The 18,436-nt window shown below is 45.0% G+C and overlaps 1 protein-coding gene across 9 annotated transcripts in view; it reads right to left on the bottom strand.

The window, feature by feature from the left end:
- The window catches only part of PRICKLE2 (prickle planar cell polarity protein 2), a 314,495-nt gene that overhangs the window by 8,537 nt on the left and 287,522 nt on the right, over nucleotides 1-18,436 (bottom strand). The gene's annotated exons all lie outside the window — the stretch shown is intronic.

The following is an 18,436-nucleotide window of genomic DNA, read 5'->3' as shown; positions in this document are numbered from 1 at the left end:
CACAGAGATGCATTTTACTAGTTAATTTTTTCAAAGGCTCATTGAAATTACTAACAGCCCACAGTGTATCTTACACGTGACCTTTCCTCTGTTTAGAATTTCGCTTTACCAAGTGCTTCAATTACCTCTGATTCTAATGAGGCCCTGTAAGTATGGAGGACAGATATTTTGCGTAAGGAAACTTTAAGCTATAGAGGCTGGGCCATACCCAAGCATTTCCCAGCAACACTGAGCCTAGAAGCTAGTCCCATTTTACTGGGCTAGTTCACTTCTCTGTTAGCTTCCAGCAATTTCCTGCTCTGCCTGCTGTCCCTAAGCCCCCTATCTCAAATGTGTGACCCTAAGTGACTCCCGGGGTATATACAGGATATTTACCTCTCAGGCTGTTTAGTAAATGACTGCTCTAGGGTTCTCAATGGGCCCCTAACAGCCAGATGCTGTGATTGGGACCCTGGGGCATCCTCCTTCCCCTGGGGAGGCACTTTGTAAACAAAGCAGTGACTCGAATGCTAACAGCGAGTGCCCCAGCAATGGGTCTGCATTCCCTAAGTGCTGGCATCACTGAGATGAAAACCATTTTGAGGACAGTGGGGGATTCTTGACTTCAGTAACTTCCATTTTGCTCATCTTAAAGCAGCACTCTCCAAAGAGAAGCCTAAGAATGGACCAGGTGGTAAAATCGCAGCCTTTTCCACTCATCATCCACTGAAAAGATCAGCAATTTTGCCATTTCTGGTCACAGACAACATATCTTTGGGTTGCAATGGCCCATTATGCCCCCTGCCACTGACTATTCCTCCCCACCTACTGAGGCCAGCGACTTCTCCTCCCCTGACAAAACTAAAGCAGTGTTATGAGCACTTTGGAAAACTGATGCTTCACAATATCTACTAAAGCTAATATACATATATACAAATTATGAACAAAGCCGATTTGAGTATCTGTGTCCATTGTTTGTGGACTTATGTACTCATTACTGTTGGCTAGAGAACCTGAGTGGAGAGTCTATAACCTTCCATCACTACTCTTGGTTATACACCCAACAAAAGTCAGTTTATAGGTCCAAAAAAAAGTACAAGGGTATTTAGAGAATCTTTCTTTATAGCAGCACAGAACTAGAAACAACTCAAATGTCAACCAACAGGAAAAAGGGTAAATAAATTTGTGGTATTTTCTACCATTCCCCATTAAAAGGAACTAGGATGCTTTGGAGAAGTGACTGATTCCAGGACAGGAGAGGGGAAGGTAAAAGCCTGGAACATCTTGTGATGCCAAAAAATAAGGAAGTGTTAGAAATGAAAAATGATGGGAGTTTGCCAGAAGAACACAGAGCCCAACTTGAAGGGGCTCCCACAAGCCAAATCTGAGCAATTTAAGCATTAAAATATTTAAAACAGTAATGACTCATAAACCATTGGATAAAACAGGAATTCATGAGTCCATACTGATAACAGACAAAAACATCAGTAAATAAATGGGGGAAAAGACTGGGCTCTTGTATTCAGCAGAATGAGTGCATACAGAAGGAGGGCTGGGTTTGGAAGATCATCATTTTGTCACCATCATAGGTAAAGATTGGTTCATGCAAGGGTCAAAGTATGCTAAAGTTAAGGGGTGAAATTTGATGGGGGACAGGATATTTGTGTGGTGTTAAATGTTTCCCCACATATTGCTTATTAGCTGTAAGGGAAAATTTAGTAACTATACAGTGGAGGAATCAGACAACACTCTGACCAGGAGATCAAACTTAACATCACTGATGAGGTGCAACTGGACATCATGTGCCTCTAGATAAGATGTTCTAAGAAGGATGCACCATCGCTTAGCAGTCTTCCAGCCAAGAGTATGTATCTTAAATGGATTCAGGAGGAAAGATTAGACAAACCCCAAAACGAGGAATGTTCTATTAAGATAAAAAGGGGCTGTATTCTTAAAAAACAAATCAGTATCATAAAAGACAAAAAAAAGAAAAGCTGAGGGAATGTTCTAGACTGAAAGATACCAAGGAAACATGGCAACTATATACAATACGTGGTCCTGGACTGGAACCCGCTCTGTAGGGAAAATAACAGCTATAGAAGATAACTGTTGATCAATGACAAAAACTGGGACATGGGCAATAGATAAAAGTGTTACACTAAATTTACTGTAGTTAATTGATAATTATGATAAAGTTGGAGAAAATCCTTATTCTTGGGAAATATACAGGGAAGTATGTGGTGATAAATAGACAAGATGGATGCAACTTGCTCTCATATGGTTCAGACATAAATCGCGTGTGTGTGTATATTTGTGAATAAGAGAGAGCAAATGACAAAGCAAATGGGGTAAAATGTTGACAATAGGTGAGACTCCATGAAGAGTACATTATGAATGCTGTTTGTTCCATTTTCGCAACTTTTCAGTAAGTTTGAAATTATTTTATTATTATTTATTATTGAAAAAAGTTTCTTAAAATTGTAGTATATGTATATGATGCAATGGTTTTCAATTCTAGGGGAAACTATTGGGGGGGGGTATGTGTGTGTATGTGTGCATGTGCATCATACTATTAGCATCTAGTAAGGGAGGCCAGAGACGCTGCTAAACATCCTACAATGCACAGGACAGCCCCACAACAAAGAAGCATCCAGCCCCAAACATTAATAATGCTACAGTTGCGAACTCATGATATAATGGAATACTACACATAAATGAGAATGAGTAACTACGCCCAACAACACGGACGAATCTCACAGAAAATGCTGAGAGACACAAGAGAATATGTGCTGTATGATTCCATTTCTATGAAGTTCAAGAACAGGCTAAGGTTATCTATGGTGACAGGTCAGGAGAGTGGAAGGGGGCATAAGGGAAACCCCTAGGGTGCTGGAAATGGTCTCTCTCGAGATCTGGGTGCTAGTTATAAAAGGATACAGGTATGTAAAAGTTCCTGGAGGTGTAGTTTTAGTATTTGCTTTCCCTTATGTAAGTTACACTTCAATAAAACGGTGTAAAAATAAAGCAATGTTCTTATTAAAGAGCCAAATTTAAATGTTGGATATGCCTAGGGAGAAACGATTCTGCCAAACATCATACTTTCCAGTCATATTTTTTTAAATTTCATATTTTAAAAATTAATAAAAACAACAAACAATTGCAGGGCAGAAGGAGTTGAGTCCTCCAACCCGTGCTCTCTCCGCTACTGCCCTCCAACGTACACATCATAAAAGCTGATTTACAACAACCTAATCACTTCCAGAGCCTCCCCAATCCGCAGGCGCAGAGGAGAGGAGGGCAACCTAAGATGATGAATGAGGAGTGTGAGCAGAGGAACTCTAGTAAGGAAGGAAAAAAATCTTCAAAAATCATGTGTAGAAACAAAAGCATTACATCTAGGCGGGCGCGAGGATCTCTCCCGGGCTTTCTACTCATGCCCTCGATGGAATTAGGGTCAGCATAAATAATCTAGCAAATACTGTAAATTCCCAGACACAAGGTCTGAACCTGTCCTTTATAAGCCCACAAGTCAGGCATTTCTGAGAACGTTCTGCGTGGAAACAGTTCCTATTTCAACGAGGAGGTAAACATGAAGACGGGCAGCTTCAGTCCTGCTGGGAGGTGATCTTGCTCTCTCACACTACTGTACTTCCGCATCCTGGGGAATTTCAGGATACTCTTAACCACCCTCTGCGAAAAAGAAAGTGCTCTGGCAGGAACAGGAGGGCCTGTGGCTCAAGTCCAGGGTCTATGATCGGTTTTACCAAAGCATCAGCTCTTCCCCAGGGGATGTGTGGGTGGGACTGGAAATGCTACCTGCTCACTCTAAACAGGAGAAATGTTTATCTTCTTACTTACTAACTCAGACTTTTCTCCAGGGTCTTCTTGCATGCAGGGCATGAACAGAATGGCCAATGTTGCCCACAGATGAGTCATAATTATGCACTTGCCTCCAAACAGGGTGGCTCTGTGGTTAATTTCATTATTGGCAAAATCCAGAGTCCTTGTGCAGACCTCAAGGCCCTCTGGTCGCTCCAAAAACATCAGCTAAATGGTCCTCCTAGTTTGCTCTGCTTCAGCTGCTTACATTCTTCCTCCTCCACAACACAGCAGCCAGCCTGTTCCAGCCCCCTTTGGAAAACTCTCTCCTTTGCACTGCTGACTTCTTTCTATCTTTAAGACCCTCACATAAATGTCACCTCTTCAGTGATGCCTGCCCTGATTGCTCTTTCCAAAGTAGCAAAATGTCCCTCCACCAACCAGTCACTTTGTAGCCTTGACTTCTAAGGTCTCCAGACTTATTTTCTTAAGTTCATATGTAAGTTTGTAGCTGAACAGATGTCCTGTGGGAGCAATGGTCTTGTGCTTCTGTCCACTGCAGTCTCCCAGAACTAATACTGCCTCGTTGGTACTCACTAAATATTTGTGGAATTAAGGTGAATGAATCCTCACACTGCCCACAGCTAGGAAAAAGCAACCACCCTCTGACCTGGTGTGGACCATGACTTAAAGGACAACTGACTAATTCTGATGGGTAGGATGCCAACCATCAGGAACAGAAATACCACGGTCACATCTGTCAATCTCACTGTCTCTGGTCTTTCATTATAAGGCCCACCATGCGGGGCTTCTCCAACTTTAAAGTTGAAGACTGCAAGGCTTATAATTAGCTCCTCGATCTGCAAAAAATGTTTTGCTTTATTAATCGCAGCTCTGGAGATCCATTTAAATTAGCAGCTTCCATGTCCCCAAGATGGAACTGTACTATCCCAGCTCAGACCTCAACTTGAGAACCTCTCCCTCCCTCTCCAACCAGGAGCAGAACTGGAGAGCCACTTCCTGACTTGGGGCAATTTTTGAACCTCTTGAGATGCATCTGTAAAACGGGCGCATCAACATTATCTGAATTCAAAAGCTGTAGTGATGATTTGATGAGGAACAATGTAAACATTTTCCTTTTTAATTAAAAAATGTACTTTTCCTGTGTGCTAGCCTCTATCAGGAGCTGGTATTCCATATGCTGGAAGAAAGTAAGCAAGGCCTAAAAGTGCCCGATGAAAGAACACACACGCCAAGAATTTCACACCCAGCCAACAGTAAAAGCAAGTAAATACTTGGTGAATGTATGATTACATGAATGAATGAATCCAAGAAACAAAGCCCACACAGGGTCAGCCACACAGCGATGTTCACTGTGAAAATAATTTGTGCTTCTGAAGTGCAGCTGGGGATTACTTCTCTACACAGATGAATTCAACACTTCACTCCATTTGTCTGGGCAGCATGAGACTCAGTGTCAAAACACTGCAAATCGGAGGGCCAGCGCCATGGCCCAGTAGTTAAGCTCACGTGCTCTGCTTTGGCGGTCTGGGGTTTGCCGGTTTGGATCCTGGGTGCAGACCTACACACTGCTTATCAGGCCATGCTGTGGCGGTGTCCCCCACAGCAGAGCCAGAAGGACCTAAAACTAGGATATACAACTATGTACTGGGGCTTTGGGGAGGAAAAAAAAAAAAAGAAGATTGGCAACAGATGTTAGCTCAGGACTAATCTCTCCTCACCAAAAATCAAAACAAAACAAAAAACCCACTGCAAATCAATATAGTCCACCAATTAGGGCTCCAAATGTCACTCTGCTCTCTTGCAATCAATGTGCTTTTCTTTTCTTGGTGCCCAAGCCACACTGTGCATGCAGGAGCACGGGTGTGGTGGTGGAGGTGGACACTGCAAACTCAGTTCTCCAGAGAGCTCTGGCTGAAGCCTGACCCCACAGTTGACACTGGCATTATAAACGCCCCAACACATTCTGGAGAACCTGGCAGAAGACCCCCACCCGAGAGCACGAGACATAGGTGCCCGGTCGTTTTCCTCTCCAGTGGAACTCTGTCTTATTAAAAGACAGAGAGGGTTGTTTTCTCTCCAAATCATGCAGACTTTGGGAGAGGTGCTAGATGGTGCCTCTGGAGTTAAAGGCCTTGATTTATCCTTATTCCAGGGGTTGGTGTGGCCAGGAGCTACACAAATGTCCACAAACCACAGGGGTGCAGGTCTCCCTCAGGACCCGTAGGCCTTGCCCGAACAAGGAGAGGTCACTATGGAAATTAGCCTGCGGTTCTCTGTGGTTAAACTGTCAACACGAAGGTCCAGCCAGGGTGCCTGAAGCAACACCAGCATTTGTCTGAGAGATGGCCCCCCACTGCAAATAGGAGATCTCGCAGAAGCCAGTGACGGCGGGAAAAATCAACACCTTCAAAGAATGCTCTGGGTCTGATGGAAGAGAAAGGCAATCTTTGCTGTGCTCCCCATCCCCCCATTTATTCTGAGAGCAGAAGGTATGTATTCAAGTCCACAGAGAAGAAAATGCAGACTTCAATGTAATGGCAGCCCTTTTGGTACATCTTTCTGTTCCTTATTTATTGCCCTCTCTAGTCCTATTCCTCCTCACCAAAAAAAAAAAAAAAAAAAAAAAAGGCATAGGAAGACAGAGTTGTGTTTCTGCCAACTTAAAAGATGCATTATTCACATTTCACATTTCTGTGCAGTAAAGGCAATAATATCTCCTCACCTTTGCCCTCTAGACAGCTACAACTCATACTGACGATTTAGCTCCCTTTCAGTAAGGTTTTCCATATATGACTTTTTTTTTTCCTGAAGTAGAGATATGAATAGGAATTGTTTAGAATAGGGGTTTGCAAACTACAGCCCGTGGGCCACATCCAGCTCACTGCTTGTTTTGTAAATAAAGTTTTATTGGAACACAACTACATCTATTCATTTGCATATTGTCTATGGCTGCTTTCCTGCTCAATGGCAGTAGTAGTTATGACAGAGACTGTATGACGTGCAAAGCCTCAAATATTTACTATCTGGCCCTTTCTAGAAATAGTTTGTTAACCTCTGGTTTAGAACACAAATATGCTGTCTGTGAAGCTGTATCAAGCCTGAGCATCCTCAAAGTCATGGGCTCTCCATCGTCTAAGTGTCTCGGACCACGCAAAAAATGTCTTTGAGATACAAGTTGATTTAAGTGTGTGGGGGTAGTTTGATTACATCTCTTGGGATCCTTTTTCCAACTAAGTCGATTGATTTCATCAACACCCGGAACTTCAAACTGGCAACAGCTGGGGAAAAGCTGTCATCTGGGCAGTGGAGTTTAAACACCATCACATGTTCCTTGGTGACAGGGCATGGAATGGTTCGAACAGAGTATGACAGGGAAGGCTGGGGGGCAGGGATGGAAAGAGACGGAGAGGGAGAAGCAAAGGAAGGGAGGACACACTCAAAATGTCTTGCTCCTCAAAGCGTGACTTATGGACAGCCGCAGTGGCATCCCGACCAGACCTGCAGAATAAGAATCTGCTTTTGCACAAGAGCCTCTGGTGATTCAAGTGCCCTCGACTGAGGGTTCAAGGAACACTGTGCCGGAGTTGTGACAGACCTTCAAAAACAATATTCTTTGCAACGAAAGGTGCTCCTACTCCAGGAAACTCCAGACTCTGAGAGACACTAATTCAAGGTTTCTCAACCTTGGTACTAGTGGCATCTTGGGCAGGGTAATACTTTGTTGCGGGGGGATGACCCGTGCATTGTAGGATGTTTTGCAACATCCCTAGCCTCTACCCACTAGATACCAGTAGGGCTCCTTCCAGTTGTGACAATTCAGAATGTCTCTAAATATTGCCAAATGCCCCGTGGGGAGCAAAATTGCCTTGATTGAGAACCACTGCTCAAAGAGATGCAATCCTGGAGCTACTGCTGAGCACAGGCTGCGGAGAACTCTGTTCCTGACCCCCAGGAGCAGCACTGGGTTAAGCCTGCCTCACCCCATACTGCAACAGAGCCAGACACCACACAGGGTGGATGCCCTCTCACAGAGAAGGACTAACGTGTTCCACTAGGTTGGGTGTGGTATGTCTCCAAAAGTGGGGAGCTGCAAAGTTGTCTTCTCTCTAAACTCCTCTCAACAAACCCACTCTTGACAGCCTGTCCTTCCCTCCGTGGGTTTCCAGAGTTCCCCGTGATTAAGGCCTTCAGTGCTTTATTTCCCTCTCCCATTCGAAGCTTTTGAAATCTCAAGTCCCCAGTGTATCTTCCTTAGTTCCTTACTCTGGTGACCAGTCTTCTAGTGGGTCCCAAGTGAGCAGCAGGTTGTAAGTATTTACAGCCACACGTCTGCCATCTGCTCCTGTGGTACTGGGAAAAGTGCTGGCAGATGCATGAGGCGACTGCCTTTAGTCAGCTGCTGCCCAGGACAGGGAGGCCGAGGCTGGAGAGGGGTGGGGAGTGTGCGCACCTCTGACTTGACAGCCCCACTCTGGCCCCCAGGACCTCCCCCTCAGGAAAGGGCCATTTCCCCATCTCTGACCACCCCGTGAGACTGGCCCAGACTGAAGAACAGCTTCTTTACAACCAGCTGATTCCAGCGAAGGGAGTGACTGATTCTGGGTTCCCCAACAACAGAAGCTTTGTTTTTTATAGCAGCATTCATTCTAGGGACTTGCCTTTGAACCAGTGTGGCTGGGAAGTGACAAGCGTTACAACGGGACAAAAATCGCTTCGCTTACAGGCCCGGTACAGTTACAAGGACGAGCCTGATCAAGGTCAAAACTCGGGATCCGACTGGAGGTCCTGACCTTCTATTCGCTGACTGGCTCGTTAACTTCCTGATAAAGTTACCCCAATAAAGACGGACGTGTAAAACGTAGTGAAGGGGGAAACCAGGAAGCGACATTTTTAGAAACATGTGGGGTCAATTTTAACTACTATTCGGCTCCACGGGGGATTGTGGCTGTGTCACCACAAAGCCTGTTGCTAATTGAAAGGATGCGCAAAAAATTTAAACCAGTTGAAGACTGTTTGCCAGGGTCTACTCTCGGCTCACACTGACCCCATGCTGCTTTCCAGAATCCATTAGCCCAAGTCAACAAGCAGACCACACTGGAGCATTTGCTCAGGAAACACTTGACTACACGGGGCACAAGCTAAACGGCTCCCCAGCGGGAGAGAGTGGGCAGCCTGGGACCCAGAGACCCGGAGACCCATTCGGTTTCTTCAAAGACTTTTGGGGAAACCCAGCCATTGCCACGCACCGTGTGCACAACTGGAACAAGGCCCTTTCAGGTAACAGCTCACAAGGAGATCACGTCGTACAGGGAAAACAGATTACTGAGTCATCATAGCAATACAGCCATTACAGGTAGTAATCAGGAGGCAGGAAAGAAACGCAATGCTATGACAGAATAAAAGACTGGCTCTACCTAGACAGTGTGGGCAAAGAACCCTGTGTTGGTGATAATTAGAGTGAGATGTAGAGGATGCGAAGGAGCCAGCCAACAGTGGGGGAAAGCATTCTAGGCAGAGGGAAACAGAACATTTTGTACCAGAGAAATGCCCACGTGCTCTAAGAAGTGACAGCAGGGCAGTGAGAATGGAGCATGGTGAGGAAGGAGGAGAGTGGCAGGGACGAGGCCAGGGAGGTGAACAGGAGCCCGAGGAGCTTCTTCCAGGCCATTTGGGTTTGAGAGTGTGCTTCCGCGCTTGCAGGCAGGATTGATGAAGCGCCTGAGAGGCAGCACAGGCGTGGTGCGGCCCTGGCTCTGGATTCACCCTCCAGCTCCGTCTCTTAGAGCTCTGCCTCCTCAGGTAAGACCTGGATTGCTTTGTGTCTCAGTTCCCTCATCTGCAAAATGGGAACAGTGGTAGAACATACCTCATTAGGGTGAAGGTGAGTACAGCTGTCCTCTCTTATCCATGGGGGACATTTCCAAGACCCCCAGTGGATGCCTGAAACCATGGGTAGTACCGAACCCTGTATATACTATGTTTTTTCCTATACATCATACTTATGATAAAGTTTAATTTATAAGTTAGGCACAGTAAGAGATTACCAACAATAACTTCTCATTGGCATATCCAAATCGCCAGCATCACTACTCTTGCACTTTGGGGCCATTATTAAGTAAAATAAGGGGTACTTGAACAAGCACTGCGATACCATGACAGTCGAACTGACAACCAAGATGGCCGCTAAGTGACCAATGGGTGGGTGGCGGACACAGTGTGGATACCTGGACAGAGGGATGATTCATGTCCCGGGTAGGACTGTGAGAGATTTCATCACACTACTCAGAGCAGCGTGCAATTTCAAACTTATGAATTGTTTATTTCTGGAATTTTCCATTTAATATTTTTGGGCTGCAGTTGACTAAGTGAAACCGTGGGTAATGGGGGGACTACTGTATTAAGTGGTTAATACACGGAGTACTTAGAACAGTGCTGGTGCAGTGATATCACACAGAATATTCTCATTGTCTTTCACCCCATATTTGTCACTTTTAAAGCATTTTTCCACATGTTGTCATATATGACATTGCTAGGTGTTGTTATGCAGCTTTTTCAAGTGGGTAATAGAGAGTCGGAATAATCTGCCCAAGGTTATACAGCAACTACTTCAGAACACTTCTCCTACTTTCTGCATTTTTTTTTTCCTGAGGAAGATTAGCCCTGAGCTAACATCTGCTGCCAATCTTCCTCTTTTTGCTGAGGAAGACTGGCCCTGAGCTAACATCTGTGCCCATCTTCTTATACTTTATATGTGGGACACCTGCTACAGCATGGCTTGCCAAGCAGTGCATAGGTCCACATCCGGGATCTGAACCAGTGAACCCAGGGCCTCTGAAGCAGAATGTGCGAACTTAACCACTGTGCCACTGGGCTGGCCCCCACCCTGCATTTTTGTGAGTAGAAAGAGTTAAAGGAATATGGCAGTAGTGCTATTGGTCAGAGATTTGAGGGACAGGAGGCAAAGAGAGAAGGAAAGATCCATCTACACATCTGACCTTTGAACCAGCAGCAGCAACTCAAAAAATCCTTTTCATTAATGGATAGTTTTCTATCGTATAAACATGAATTACTGCTGTGCACAAGAGCAAGAATGAATCTCACAAATATAATACAGTGAAAGATGCCACACCCAAAAGACTACAGACAGTATAATTCCATTTATATAAAATTAAAAACCATCCCAAACTAATCAAGCTGTTAGCAGTTAGGACCAGTGCTTACTTTGGAGAGGCGGGAAGGCAGGGAGTGGCAGGTGGCATACGGGAGATTTTGGGGCACTGGTCATGGTCTATTCCTGGACTTGAGAAGTGCTGCCATGAGTGTAATAACTCATTGAGCTCAACTTACAATTTATGCACGTTTCTGTTTGTTACACATCTATAAAATGTTTATTAAAAATTACCAGCAAGAGAGGCAAGAATGTACTCACGACAATTGAAAAGGGGCGTATGCATAACTCCTCCCCTCCATCAATAGCATGTCTCGTACACTGGACTTGTATGGCTAGTACACATGGGTCAAACTGGCAGCTAACATGCTAGGCTTTGTTTGGTCTGAAGGGTTGAGTTTCCTTCTTTTTTAATTGGAATGTACGGGGAGCTTCACCATCTACGGTCTTATCCTTGGGTGAATTTATACATTTCTCATACCTGCCTGTCCACCACCTTCTCCTCTCCCTTAGGCATATGCATTTCCCACCAGTGTCAGCCAGCTTGATAAGGGAGGGTAGAAGTTTGGTTTATGGATTTAAAAGGCAGTATATGATGTACTCTTTTAAGCTTGGGATCTTTGTTTCTCAAGATCCCACATACCCATAGCTAGGGATTGACAAAGTGCCACTCTTGGCATAAAAGTTCATGACATCATGTATGAAGAGCCAATTACTGGACAGAGAGAACAAAGGGTACAATGAAGGACAGGTAGATGGAGTGGCTTTTAAATGGATGGGTGGATGGTATGAAGGATTGATGAAAGGGTGAGGATGGAAAAACGTAGGGATGGATGAATTAATAAATGAATGGACACAAAACTGATGCATGTGTAGAAGGAGAGAGATGGATTTGGGCCCCTAAAAAATCAACGTCTTACAAAATATAAGCTACAGAATAAAGTTCTTAGGTAAGAATTAAGTTATCAAATAATCATTACTGCTTCTATTATTAATTTTCATTTATAACTTTTCACTGGTGCCTCCAGCTCTGGAGAGGAAGGCAGTGGGACCTGCAGATGAGGAAATGAAAACAGAAAAAAGGCTAAGTAACTTCCCCAAGGTTGTGGACGATGATGGGAGTCAGTGATGGAGGCAGAGATTGAATTAGGTCTCCAGACTTTCTAAGGCAGCTCCTTCTCAAACTTTAGCAGGCATGCAAATCACCAGGAATCTTCTTAAAATGAAGATTTGAATTTACTACATCGGGGATTGGGCCCAAGACTCTGAATTTCTAACAAGCTCCAAGGAGATGCTGATGTTATTGGTCCACAGATATACTTAGAGTGGCAAAGGTCTGGGGTGCCTTCCTTTATCTCATGAATTTGGAAGGAAAGCTTGGTTTTCCTTGTTTCTCATAACACAACCAGAAACGTGTGTATCACAGAGACCAACTAGGGGGCTATATCTGAGAATATAATGCCCCCAGATCTCTGGCCAGGGAACCAGAGACCTCTTAGAAAGAGGGAGAGAAAGCATGGTCTTGCTCTATTCTGTTCCCTCCTTCTCTTATCTACACAAGTGAAGCTGCCACCAACCTATTACCCTATTTCTGACAAGAGACCCAGCAAAGCCAGGACTGAGTTCTTGGAAAGCATAAAGACATTGAACCTGGCCATGGAAACTTCCTTTCCTGCTCTCGATCTCCAATTCCCGTCTCAGCCAGGCTGTGCCCTTCATCCAGCCTCCTGAGGCAACCTGGGCTTGGCCAGGCTCACCTTCTGCACAGATGGACTCAGCAGTGATAACCTGGGGGGAATCTGAGAATCCAGAGTCCTCCAAGGGCCTCAAATCTCTCTCTCCTCCCATCTTGCCAACCCCACGTGGATCCAGCCTGAGGGTTAGGGAAGCTTTTCCAAAGTATCCTCTCTCGGTTTTGCGAAAAAGACTGTGTAGGCAAATAAATTTGGCAATTTTTGAAGGACTTTTCAAAAGCTTTAACTGGCTTAAGCGCAGTAGGAATTTTTAGAAAGAAGACAGAAAATGCACCATTTTCCATACTTTGACAACAGATCCCCTGCCCCGCCTGGCTCCAACCTTGATTCAAAAGGACACATTTTGGGAAATACTGGCTTAACAACATCGATCCCTATAAAATCCAAACATATCTGCTTACAGTTTCTATCCTGGCACTGTTAACAGTGCCACGTCCAGCAAAACTGGAGCCTAAGGCAAAAGGAAACAAAAATCAGTAAAACTGACCTATCCTTATTTACAAACTTTATATTTTGTTAATTATGAATTTTTGCATGAATTTCTATTCTTAAAATACTGCTCATCTTGATTATTGAGTTTCTGGCATCCCTTTCAATTATGTACCCATGGTGGGAGCCCCACTTGCCTCACCTGGGTCCTGGCTCTGCCAGACGGGCCACTCAACTTTCCCCTTAGTCAAGTCTTTTTCATTTATGAAATTCTATGGATTATATATTTAGTATAAACTATGTTTACTAGGGTAGTGGAAAAATCATTGGCCTCTAATTCAAGGGACCTGGAGTCCAGTCCCAACTCTGCTACAAAGTACCAGAAAGATCCTGAATAAACCACTTCTCCCCTCGGAGCCTCAGCTCCTCTTCTTTTCTGAACCTCCACCAGAGACCCTCCAAGCTTCTCCCAGGTGAGAGTCTGTGACGTTGTTTTGAGGTGTTTCAAAAGGGGTTTTTTGTTTGTTTGTTTCTACTGAGATATAATGGACATATTATATTAGTTTCAGGTGTACAACATAATGGTTCGATATTTGTATATATTGCAAAATGATCACAATAAGTTACGTTAACATCCATCATCACACATAGTTACAAGTTTTTTTCTTATGATGAGAACTTTTAATATCTACTCTCTTAGCAACTTCCAAATATAGAACACAGTATTTTTAACTATAGTCTCCATGCTGTACATTACATCCCCAGGACTGACTTATATTATAATTGGCAGTTTCTACCTTTTAACCACCTTCACCCATTTCTGTGAATGAGAGTTCATGACTTGATTCTATGATCCAAGACAGATACCTCCCATTATCAGACCAGGATGGATTATTGTACAGGCACCATAGCAGAGCCTGAGCCACGAGGGAAGGGTGCCTGGGAGACATAAGTTTTGACTACGGGCGTAAAAGGGAGAGAAAGTAGAGGTACTAGGGTGCTGCCAGAGAGGTCAGAAGTGAAAACACTTAGGAGGTCCTAGATAGTCAGGGAGCACTTAGGTGTGTCATTTGTTGACAGAAAGAAAAAGAGAGAAAGAGAAACCTAAACCCAAGAATAGTCTCTGTCATTTTTCCTTAGTTCAAACCTATTGCCAGGTCTCAAGCAGATCGCGTTGTACCTTCTAACTTGTGCTTTGCCCCCGGAACATCATAACCGAATGGCCAAGGCTCAATTTCAACAGTGTGGTCCCGGCGCCAGGTATGTGTCAGAATCACTTGGGCGAGGCCTGTTTAAATGCAGTTTCCTGCTTCCTGTCCCAGACCTTATTGCATCAGACTTCTGAGAGTGAGGCTCAAGAATCTGCATTTTCAACAGCTCTCCAGTTGATTCTGATGCCTTTAAAAATAAAAAACCCACTGCTCTGAAGTCATATGAGTGACAATAAATAAACAGGTCCCCAGCACCAGCTCCCCTCATTTGCTGGCAGCGTTGGAATTCGGAGTCTGAAAAGCCGCCTGTTATGTAACTCTGCCTTGCCGGTGCCAAGCAAGGTGCAAGGCTTCTGTGACCCGCCAAGCCCCGGGCTGCTGTCAGAGGCAGGATTTCCACGACAATTTGTGTTACCTTTCCCGCCAGATCTTGGCTGAGGAAGACTGATGACTTAATTCCCCGGCCCCTGTCACTAAGTGTGGTCCCTGTGCCAACCCAGCCAGGGTGGATGGCAACTCAGCTCCCCTGGAAACTGTTCAGATGGCTGGCGCCCGAGAAACCCATCAGGATGCTGGAGACTGGTACAGAGGAAGGGATCTTTGCTTGGTCTGGCTCCAGCTCTTGGACCATCAGAGCTGTTCTCTGCTCTCTGCACTTAGAACCCCCAAGATGTCAGAGCAGGTGGGTGACCACACTGGGCATGGTGTGCAGTCCCCATCCTCAAGCAGGATTCAGTCCTATGAAGTGCCCAGCTCAGAGCCCTAGTCTTTTGAGGGAAGTACATGTTGATACAAGCCATAGGAGGGCAATGCAGTAGTATCTACAGAAACTGGCAATGTGCATTCCCCCTGATCCAGAAATCCCAATTCTAGGAAATTATGCTATGGAAAAACTTGAAGAAGCACACAAATACAAGCAAAAAGATGTTCACTGAAATATAAATTGTAACAGTGAAAAGTGGAAAAAATCCTAGTGTCCAGCAATAGGAGACGTGTTAAAAGAACGATGGTCCAATCATACAATGAAATACTACACTTTCAGATGAGTCAGAGTGACATGCACCAAAGGGAAAGATCAACAGGGGGTATTGGTAAATAAAAAAAAAAAAAGCAAAATGGTATGAGGACTTTTCAGTTTGTGATGATGTATCTGTCAGTGTGGCCCAGAGACAAATACCAAAGGAGGAGTCACCTAATGGTGAAGAGATGGAAATTATTGGACAATGTCAATTTATATACTACATGTTTCTGTAGTTTTGTAATTTTTTAAGAACTATTTTTGTTTGCAATTAGAGAAGACAATAACATTACCTGGAGAAAGTTGGGGGAGCCTACTCCTTTGCATCTTGGCCTACCTCCCAGGAGAATTAGATGCAAGATACTTTTTCTAGGGCTGAAATGGAGCCTGGGACAAAGATATTCAGCACAAAGTCTATCATTTCTGGGACACTGTGAGGCATGGCAAAGAAAAGAAATTCCTCCCCAAATCTTGTGCTAAGTTACTCAGAGTTGTTTTGCAACTGAAAATATCTGGAGCTCATAGGGGAGGCAGGAGAAACCAGGGCAGGTGGCTTCAGATCTCAAACCATCCCATCTCCACCCACACCTTTACCCCAGAGCTCTGAACCCAAACAAAGGACCTGATGCCTCTGTAGCTGGTCTTAAGCATGAGCCACAGGACACTGACCTGTGCTCATTACTGAGAGAACAACACTGCATGGGGCAGTTTGCCGTAGCGGTTAAAGGCTCTGGACTCGGGCTGCCTCTCATTAGCCATGTGATCTTGGGCAAATCTCTTAAGCTCTCTAAGCCTCTGTTTTCTCATCTGTAAAATGGAGGCTCATTCGTTCAACAAATATTTCACGAGTGCCCACCACGTGTCGGATTTATCAAGTACCTACTATGTGTCAGAGAGTGCTCCAGCTGCTGGGGCAATAAGCAGCAAAACCAAACCAGATCTAAGTCTGTGCCTTCATCCAGCTTCCATTCCAGTAGACGAGGGGGACAATAAACAAAACGAGTAAGTAAAGTATATACTAAGTCAAATGGTGCACAGTGCTACAGGGAAAAATAGGGCAGGGAAGAGGAGCATTTTGAGGGGTGCTGCATCAGGAGATAAGAGCAGACCCCACCCTCACAAAATGAGCTAATGCACATAACACAGTAAGTATAGCCCCCTTCCCATAGCAACTACTCAATAACCAATGCCATTATAGTCACGTCACTTAACAACGGGGACACGTTCTGAGAAACAAGGCATTAGGCGATTTCATTGTTGTGTGAACATCATAGAGTGTACTTACACAAACCTAGATGGTATAGCCCACTACATACCTAGGCTATGTGGTACTAATCTTATGGGACCACCATCGTATATGTGATCCATCATTGACTGAAACATCATTATCCTGTGCCTGACTGTACTACCACTACTACTATTCCCACCACCATTGTCCACCTGCCCCCTGCTCCCCACCTCTGGAGCCAAGGCTCGTCCTCTGTAAGTTTTTCTCTGTTAGCATTTCACAAGAGGTACCCTTCTGAATATTTACCAAGGACGAGGCATGGTGCTGAGCAGTTATACGTATCCGATCTCATGTGATTCTCATGAACTCTCTAAGAGTGGGCATTGTTATTCCTGTTTTCCCAAAGAGGAATCTGAGGTTCAGAGGGGTTGAAGGGTTCCCCCAGATCACACAGGGAGCATTCAAATCCTGATTAGCCTGACTGAAGGCAGAACTCTTCTGCCTCCCAGGTCAGAAAGCCGGGTCCTACCTGCCCAGCTCAGAGCAGGCAATGCCCTTCCTCAGGATCTGCCAGCCGTGCCCACATGCCCTTTGGCACCACTTCCGGCCTGGTGAGACATGCCAGGCCATGTTGCTGAAGACGACTGGCAAAGGCAAACCTGGAATCCTGACCTGCTTTCTCTCTCGGTCCCATTTTGTGATTTGAGGTCTCCAATCAAACAGACTCAGGAAGAGGGCAGCAGGCACCCATTAAACTGGAACCCTCAACAAGAGAGGGGGGGCGGTGAGCAGAGCAGAATAATTGAACAGTTGAGGTCAGGTCTCCAGATGATTTTCTCATATTTTATATGATGGAAAAAGTTCTCTTTTTTTCCTTTTCACAGTAGTTCGCAGCATTTGGGGCTGCTCCCCTGGAAGGACCTCCAGCCTTCCAGAGAAGATGTGTTGGTGGTGGAAGAGGAAGAGCAGAAAAAGAAGGGGGAGTAGGAAAGGCTGACCCGGTCTGAGAGAGCCCACAGCCCATTAGCAGGAGGGCAATGAGCGCCCACCTGCTTTGTCCACGCCCAAAGCAGCTGAGTGCCTGCAGCTGGAACAGCACATAAACAGAACTCCCCCATAGGCGAAAAGGAACTTCGGAAAACAGATTCAACCTCTGTTGCTCATATGATGTAGTGATTCTGACAACGTAAAACCCAAGGATTATCAAAGTGGGGAGTGGCATGGCCACACTTTCCCCCTTTCCATGGAGTCAAGTGGCAGGAGCACTTTAAAAAGCCGAGTCAACATTCTAATACCATATTGTATCTAAAAAATAACTCTCTTCACAATACAAACAAAAACAAAGGCAGCTTAGTTTAAGGCTATGGCAGGGATTCTCAACCTTGGCACTACTGACATTTGGGGCCAGATAATTCTTTGTTGTGGGGGTGGGGCTGCACACATTAGGATGTTTAGCAGCATCCCTGGCCTCCACCCACTAGATGCTCTCTTGTGACAACTCAAAATGTCTCCAAACATTGCCAGATGTCCCCAGGGGAGTAACATCACCCTGGCTGAGAACCATGGGATTCCGGTTAAAAGGACAGCACTCAAGCGTTGGGACCCTGGTTTAAGCCACTGGCTGTGCTGTTACCCTGAACATGTTACTCAACATCTCCAAGCCCTGGTTTCCTCATCTGTGAAATGGACATGATAGGATACATAAGCTTCACGGTGTTATTATAAAGATTAACCAAGAAAAGTCTCCATGAGTAGTTAACACAGCGTCCCGCTTAGAACGCCTCACACCTGTGAGCTCTGCGTATG

This window comes from Equus caballus, chromosome 16 (genome assembly GCF_041296265.1).
Source record: "Equus caballus isolate H_3958 breed thoroughbred chromosome 16, TB-T2T, whole genome shotgun sequence".
Classification (NCBI taxonomy): Eukaryota; Metazoa; Chordata; class Mammalia; order Perissodactyla; family Equidae; genus Equus; species Equus caballus.
Note: the sequence above shows the minus strand (reverse complement) of the source record. Positions and strands in the feature narration are given on the sequence as shown.